The sequence below is a fragment of the Suncus etruscus genome, chromosome 4 (genome assembly GCF_024139225.1).
Source record: "Suncus etruscus isolate mSunEtr1 chromosome 4, mSunEtr1.pri.cur, whole genome shotgun sequence".
In the NCBI taxonomy this organism is placed as follows: Eukaryota; Metazoa; Chordata; class Mammalia; order Eulipotyphla; family Soricidae; genus Suncus; species Suncus etruscus.
In genome coordinates, this window is record NC_064851.1 from 89,070,091 (window position 1) to 89,078,395 (window position 8,305).

Sequence of the window (8,305 nt, forward strand, 5' to 3'; positions counted from 1 at the left end):
ATTCAACTGTAATTTTGTCTTTAAAATTTTTTTTATTGAAACGATTGTGGTCTACAGAATCCTTTATAGTTGAGTTTCAAATATACAATGAGTCAGGGCCCTTCACACCACCAATATCAACCTCCCTTCACCCATGGACTTAGAGTGCATCCTATACCACCATTCTTTGCCCCATAGCCTGCCAGTATAACAGGCACCTTTAAGTTTAGATTGATAAAATTTAGGTCCCTTGAGTCTATTATTGTTGATTGTGGCTTGAATATTTAGTACTAGCCTTATTTATTTCCCTGCCAATGCATCCAAAACCACTTGGCCACTGGCCCCCAGCCTTTGTTTGTTTCTTCTTAGTTTTATAGAAAAATGCAGGAATATGTGGTAAAGTAAAGTAATTTGTGCCCCATGGTTCTATAAAAAGGTGGGAACCCCTTTTAAAAGATAAGAGATAAAAATACTATTAAAACTGTGTGTGATGGGTTTTTTGTTTGTTTATTTGTTTGCTTTTTGCATAGGCACAGCAAGATAAGGGGTAAATAGAAAGGAAAAGCCTTTGGCCTAAAAACAGTGAGACCTTACCCATGAAGCATCCTGGCATAAGATCAACTACAGCCTCCAGGCATACTAAGTTGTCTAACCCCAAAGTCTTTCTCTGTGATTCCAATAAAAGTTCTTAACAATCATGCTTGACACAGTTATGTTTCTATAGTTAAAGATCCTGGGTTTTGTACAGATCCTATATAGAAATCAGGATGACATGGAGCATATTCTGGTTTCATCTCACCATTAGGTGGAAATGCAGAAAACCTTGCCTGGAAAGTAGGTTGTTGCTGTTACCAAGTCATCAGGGTGTCATATAAATCCACTCTGGAGCAAGTCAATGCCAGGGTAGCATTAGGACCTTCTCTGGTAGAAGTTGCTGGCATTGAAAACCATATTGTTTCCATAGATGAGATCCAGGGTTCAGAGGTGAATAGCCAATGTCCAATATTCTGACGCCTAAGCCAAGTTGCTGTTACAAGTTTTCAGAGTTAAAGCTCCACTACAATATAAAATGTATGCATTCCTATCCCTACTTGATAAGAACTTGTTTTCACATTTAAGAGGTCCCCATTTTAATGTGCCTATGCAAAAAGAAACAATGTCACATGGTCACTCTAGTGACCTTCATTTCCTGATCATATAATTGACTTTTCAGTGATGGCTACGATCTTTAGCAGAGCACATCAGTTAGTTCAATTCTGGATTCAACAGTATTGTATAACTCCTAAAATTTCACTTCATCTCATAATTCTTTAATTTCAAAGAAAATCTGTAAAAGTATTATATGCTTATCATATTCTCAGAAAGAGTCTGCATTTCAAAAATTACAAGTTTGGGGAGGGAAATATTATGTAGCTAAGGTGTATACCTGGCATGCAGACAACCCTATTTTATCCCCAGCACAACATGGTCCTCTATGCATCACTAGGTGCAGCCCTGGAGGGCCCCACACAATAGCAGCCAACCAGTACCACATCCTCAGACCCTTATCTTGAATCTCCAGCCCTTTTGGCTAAGAATTCTTGGGAAAGGCCCAAAACTCTTAAGCATTACTTAGCAGGCCCATCCAAAATAATTATAAACCTTTCCCAGAAATATTAAAGCAAATATGAAGCTTCAGGAAATTTAGCCTATTGAAAAAAGATATGGAAAAAAAGTTTGTAGTTAGCAGTCAAGATAGTCTTTATTCTACAGCAGAGCTCAATAAACATCAGTTCTAACTAATATATCATTCTTTCTGGAAGACTTTTCCCAGTATCTTAAAAAAATATGCTTCTTCCCTGAGATTGGTTGGGTGTGGCCTTAATGGTTCCCAGCTGCAGGACCTGAGCAGGACTGTATTCTTAGGCTCTAGCATTCAACCAAATGGTCTGGTTGGCCCAGAGTGGCCCCTGGTTCCCTGAACAAAAACGTGGGAGGCCCCAAAACTCAAAAAGTAATACCTCTAGTTTAAACTTTAAATTGAAAACTAAAATGTCTTTTAAGACTTCTTATGTATGCTAAAAGAATTCTGCAGGAAAGTGATGCTGAAAGACAACAAAGGAATGCCAAAGTTCTAAGTTAGGCAAACAAGAAGAGGTCAGGGGATTCCAGATCAATGCAGACAAATCAATCTGTGGATAGAGCAACTGGAGGTTCCAAGAGAGGATCAAAGAAATGAACTCAGTAAATTAGGGGTCAGGGACTGTTGGCTGAATGTGAGATGCCCAGGTCCCAGTAGTAACATGATTGACTAGCTTTGCCTTTTTCAGGTGCTAGACAGCAGGGGCCCAGCAATTCTGTTGCAGTTGAATTAGAGACTGTTTTGAATTAAGAAAGTGAACATCAGCCTCCAGCACTTGGGTCAAAACCCCTGAATCAAAGATAGACACATATTTTAATTCCACAGTGACACCTTCGCTGTATGCTTCTGATATGAGAGAAGAATATTTCAGGGAGGAAGAAGGAGCTAAATGAGTAACAACGAACTACCCTAGAGCATAGCATGCAAATCTGTTCTAGCAATATAACTAAAGATGAAGCACTAAAACAGAGCTGGATAAAGGCAGGCAGTCTCATGCAGGGAGGATCTACAGATAAAAGCAAAAATAAAGTTAGTTTTAAGAGAAAGTATCAAGATTTAAAAAGGTCAATTTTTTTTAATAATCTAAAGAGACGATCAAGAATAAAACAGAGTAGGATAGAATGTAGTAAACAGAGAGAGTCTAGTTGTGCAGAATTAGGTGTCAAAATGCCTGCTGTGTCCAACTAAGTAGGGCACTGGTCACCCTTAAAATACTGTGGTGGGTTGAGAGTCTCAGTTTTTAACTTCATAGTACTAAAGCCTTTCCTGCTAGTTACTGGCCTATATGAGGCTATCCAGTCTACAGTACTCCCTTATCTCCAGTAATCACTGCTGAGCCTAATCTCCAGCACAGGATTCCTTCTTGTTTCTAGTTACATAAGTGGGTGCTGGTTTACCCAGCACATGTGTGATCCCCATTGACCCTAGATTTCCTGTTATTTCCAATATTCCATTCACTGTTCCCTCACAGTTGTTCTAACAATTTGACTGCTTTACCCTGAATCTGACCACTGACCTTTAGTATTTTTCCTAAGGACCAACTTTTGGCCCTCTTCCCCTTTAGGAAAGAACCTTCCTAACAGAGGATTTGGAATTCCACCTGCATTGTGGAAAAAAAATTATAGGAATCTAAATAGTTCAGTAGAATGAAAATGTCAAAAAGAAGAAGAAAGGTAAAGATAGCATCATGCATAATGTTGAATACACACTAATATCTAAAAGTTCTGTCAAGGCAAGAAAGGACTAAGGTAAGCCATAAAACAAAAAATCTCTCAAGAAGTAGATAAGTTGAGCCTGTCTTCTGACCCACTTCTAGTTGTCTTCAGCTAGTGGGAACTACTATGAATGAGACCAGGGAAACCTTCAGAGAAAGGCAATTTGGAATGGCTCTCTTGGGTGACTGACATGATGAAAGCATTTCCTTACAAAAGTGGCTTCTGATACAGGCATTTTTTTTCAGCTGTTATCTGCTTACTTCTCCTTCAAAGGAAGGTCTTAGTTGTCCTACTGAGTTCTAAGATTTTAGTGTGCTGTCTTTTCTTTCTTTCTTTTTTTTTTGCCACAAAAAATGCTGCTGTTTATATCATGAACAATAGCAAAATTAATCATTTTAATTCTAGAAAATGTTTTTGGTGGATTACATTTTGGTGCCATTTTCTTAGTTAAAATAATACCTCTTGTAATTTATAAAAAATATTTAAACTATGTGTGAATGAACAAGTTATTCACTGTTGGGTTTTAGATGTACAATGTTTCAGGACCAATCTCACCACCTGAGTTAACCTCCCTTTACCAATATTCCAGAGTTTATTCCAAGTAAACACTCTCACCCTAGCCTGCCATCATAACAGGCACATTTTTAAGTTTGGTTGTTAAAGTTTGGGTCTCATAATATTACTGTTGTTAGCTCTGGATTGTATATTTATTTCTATTCTTTCTTTTTTTTAATTTTTTTATTTTTAATTATGAGAACAAGGAAAGAGGACAAAGTAAAGTTACAGTGGAAGGACAATCACCCATAACATAATTCTCAGAAATCGCCTTGCTGATATCTTAACTTTGAAATTTCAGCCAAAGAACATTAAGATAAATAAGACAGAATCCATGTACAATTACTTTGTCCCTCAAATCCCCAGATTGTAACACATTATAATATTTCTTAACAGCACACAAGGTAATCTAAAGCCACAAAACTTATGTAACTTCTTAAACATTACAGGCATAGTATTTTTTTACATTTCCATATACATGAATATTAGCTTAAGTTAACCTCAAATTTTAAGTGGGTTCTTTTTAAGAATTAGAGTCAAAGGAGCACAGTAAAAATGGTGTTAGAGTGGCAATTGTTGTTTGCATAGGCCCACCAAAATATGAGAGACATGGAAAGAAATAACCTTGGCCTAAATACAAAGAGACCAGACCCCTGAAGTTTCCTGGCACAAGACCAACTCTAGGCTCCAGGCAAGCTAGATCGTACAATCCAAGACATTTTATTTTTCACAGTCTCTGTTGTTGGTATCATGTTACTGTATTAAAGATCCTGGAATCTGGATATCCTACATTGAAGTCAGGATGTGGAGCGTCCTCTCCTTTCACCTCACAATCAATGGGCAATGCAGGGAGCCCTGTCCCGTAAGCAGGTAGTTATTGTTAAGTCTTCTCAGTGTTAAGAGAAGTCTCTTTTGAGCAGGTCGATGTCTGAGCAGTGTAGGGTCTTCCGTGGTAGAGGATTGCTTCCAGGTGATGTTATAGACCAGTCTGGATGTTTCGTGAATGGCTTCCCTGGTTCAGGGGTGAATGGAAAATGCCCTTTCTTCTGAGGTCTGTGCCAGGTCATTATGTCAATGTTCAGGGTGTAATGTCCCTTTGCACTACAAGATTTGTGTGTTCCAATCTCTATTAGATAGGATCTTATTTGTATGTATAGTATTTTTCCATTTTAATGTGCCTATGCAAAAAAAGGAGTAATGCCACGTGGTGTTATTGGCGCATATTGGTGCTGTCTTTTCTTACTCTTGATAAAGACAAAAACAGAAACTGAGTTTACAGTTGAGGTTCTTATTTTAGAACTGTCTTTTCCAATCAAGTTTGGGCAGTCTACTTCCTTTCTCAACATTCTCTTCTTGACCTGTAAAGATTAATCAGAAACTTTAAAATGAATAACTTGGTAATTCTGTAATTTATTAAATAAAATAAAAATTAAAAAAATAAAAGATCAAGAGGCCAGAGAGATAGCATAGAGGTAAGGAGTTTGTATTTCTGAGCATATAGCCAGGAGTAACCCCTGAGTGCTTCCGGGTGTGACCCCCAAAAAACCAAAAACCAAAACAAAAAAAAAATAAATAAAAATAAAAGATCAGTCTGAAACAAAAACTACCAAGGCTATGCAATTTTCCCTCTGTACTTAAAAGTAGTTTAGACATCAGCTATTCTATCATACTAAGTGATATACTAAGTGGTTGAAAACACCTAAATTAGGCTATTCCTGATAGGCTATTTTAAGATTCCTTTTCCAGAGAGTCGAAATTATTATTAAGTCTTAGTTTATTGACTTGTGATTTAATATACAAACCTCCATTTTGAGTTCATTATTTTGTTCCTAACAATACAAATAAAACAGATGGTGGTTAAAGATAGTCAAAAAATCAACCTTTTGTTATGAAATATCTAAATCTAAATCTAGGGATGTATAGTATTATTTAATGACAATTTTAAAAATACAGTACAGTATCTTTAAAGATGCTCATAGTTCTTTCATATGTGGTGATGAATGTTAGACTTACTGTAATATTTTACTATATATAAACAAATTATGTTGCATATGTGAGGCTAATGTTATATTATAATTTTATGCCTCAGTAACAATTAAAATATATAAAATAAAACAAGATTTTTAAAACATAAGGGCCAGATCATATTACAGAATTTAAAGAACATGCCTTCCATATAATCAACCCAGATTTTCTTCTGATACCACATGGTCCTTGAACACAGTTTTATAGGCTCTGGAAAATCAATGGAATGGCCTTGTAATTCCACCACCATGGGAGCTGAACAGCACTAAATTCTCAGGACCTCATAGTGAATTGACTGCTCAGTTGGCTGACAATGCCAGGAAGGGCCTACAAAATTTCTAAATACCAATTCTGAGTCTTCCACCAGCAATAATAAAAACTTAAAGCAAGATTGGGGCAGAGAGATAACACAGCGTTAGGGCATTTGCCTTGCAAGTGGCCAACCCAGGACGAACTCCAATTTGATTCCCAGCATCCCATATAATCCCCGAGCCTGCCAGGGGCTATTTCTGAGCTAAGCCCAGAGTAACTCCTGAGCACTACTGGGTGTGACACAAAAACTAAAAAAGAAAACACAAAACAAAAACCTTATAACAAAATTTAAAATAGCATTGATTATTCACATTAGCCAAAATAGTTGATTGTTTAAAAATGTATCCACATAGAATATCATTAAAGCTTATTGAGATTAATTCCCAACAATTATTAGTTGATCAACCGGTTACAAAGAACAATGTTCATTTTCAGACTTTTTTGGGGGGGGTTCTATCACTCTTTGTATATGAATCTTTTGTTTGTTTTGTTTTTTTTTATTAGCATCTTTAGTTAAGCACCATGGTTACAAACATGTTTGTAGTTGGGTTTCAGTCATAAAAAAGTACACCCCCCATTTTTAGACCATTATAAAATTATTTTCTTTCTCTTTATAATTACATTCTCTGGGGACTGAAGAGATATTCATTTTCAGGCTATTATAAAAATAATTTTCTCGTTATAATTACCTGGACTGGGGGCTGAAGAGAGAAGATAGCAGGTTAGTAGGTTTGCTTTTCACGCAGTTGACCTGGGTTTGATCCTGTGCAGCTCTTATGGTTGCCTGAGCACCACCAAGAGTGATTCCTGAATGCAGAGCCAGGAATAACCTCAGAGCATTTCTAGCTTTGGTCCAAAATATAATACAAACAATAAGGTGAATAAAAATAATATTTTATTATTAAAAAAGTAAGTGTGTATATTGAGATTGTCAGGAAAAATGGGCATCAATTTTGTCTTATTAAAAAAGCTTGAATCCTAACTAAAGGGATGCTCCTGTTCTAAGTTATAGTTTGGATCATTGGAGCTACTTTTTTTTTTTCAGAAATAAAAAGAGCAAATGCTTAATTATGAGAGCAAATAAGCATTCCACAAAACACTAGTAAATTTATTGTCACTTGTTTTCTGTTATTTCATCTGAACAACAACATCTGTTGGTAATTTTTAGCAGTGTCAGATCATATGTAAGCAAATCTTACAATTGCTATTTGTGTCTTTCCTTTTAGGAACTGAACCAGGATAATCTAATTTATGTCAAGTACCATTTAAGGGGCTGCTGGAGAGGCAGAGAATGAATGCAAAGAGTTATCAGAATCCAGAGCCTCCCTAAAAGTGAACAGTTGAGGGAGTGTCACTAAACTGCTTCCAGACTATTCAATTTCCATTTGGCTTTTAAAGTGGACTCTATATGAAAGCAGCTCAGAGACCATATGTTTAATGGAAAGAACCAGAGGCTTGAGGGTACAAGTTACTAGGCTCCATTCTATGATCATCACTTAATGACAACAACCTTGGGCCAATCAATTTCAACTATGTGAAACTCCAGTTTTCTCATTTGTGAAAAACAGAGAAAAAAATGTCTTGTAGATGAAATACATGAATTAAAACCACATAGTTTAAGTAAGGGCATCGCAGTCAGACTAGCTGAGTTTCATATTCTAGCTCAATTATTTACAAGTAAGTCATTCAAAGCCTTTAAGCCTCAAGTCCCTAAATATATCTAATATTAATTTAAAATTTTCTAATACAGGGAAGAAAAATCTTCTAATTTTTGTAAAAACATAAAAAATTTCTTTAATCTAATTTTCAATCCTCTAATACTTCTTTTCTTTAATTTCCTAATACTTCTAATTGAAAGTTCCTAAATTTTCATTTTAAATAATTGTTCTGGAGTCAGAGAGATACTACAGTGGATAGCACTTGCCTTGTACATTATCACCTACGGTTAGATCCCCAGCATCACATACAGTCCTGTGAACACTATCAGGAGTGATCCCTAGGGGTCAGAGAGATAGAACAATGGTAGAGCTTCTTGCCTTGCATGTGGTCAACCTGGGACAGACTAGAGTTCAATTCTTAGCATTCCACATGGTCCACC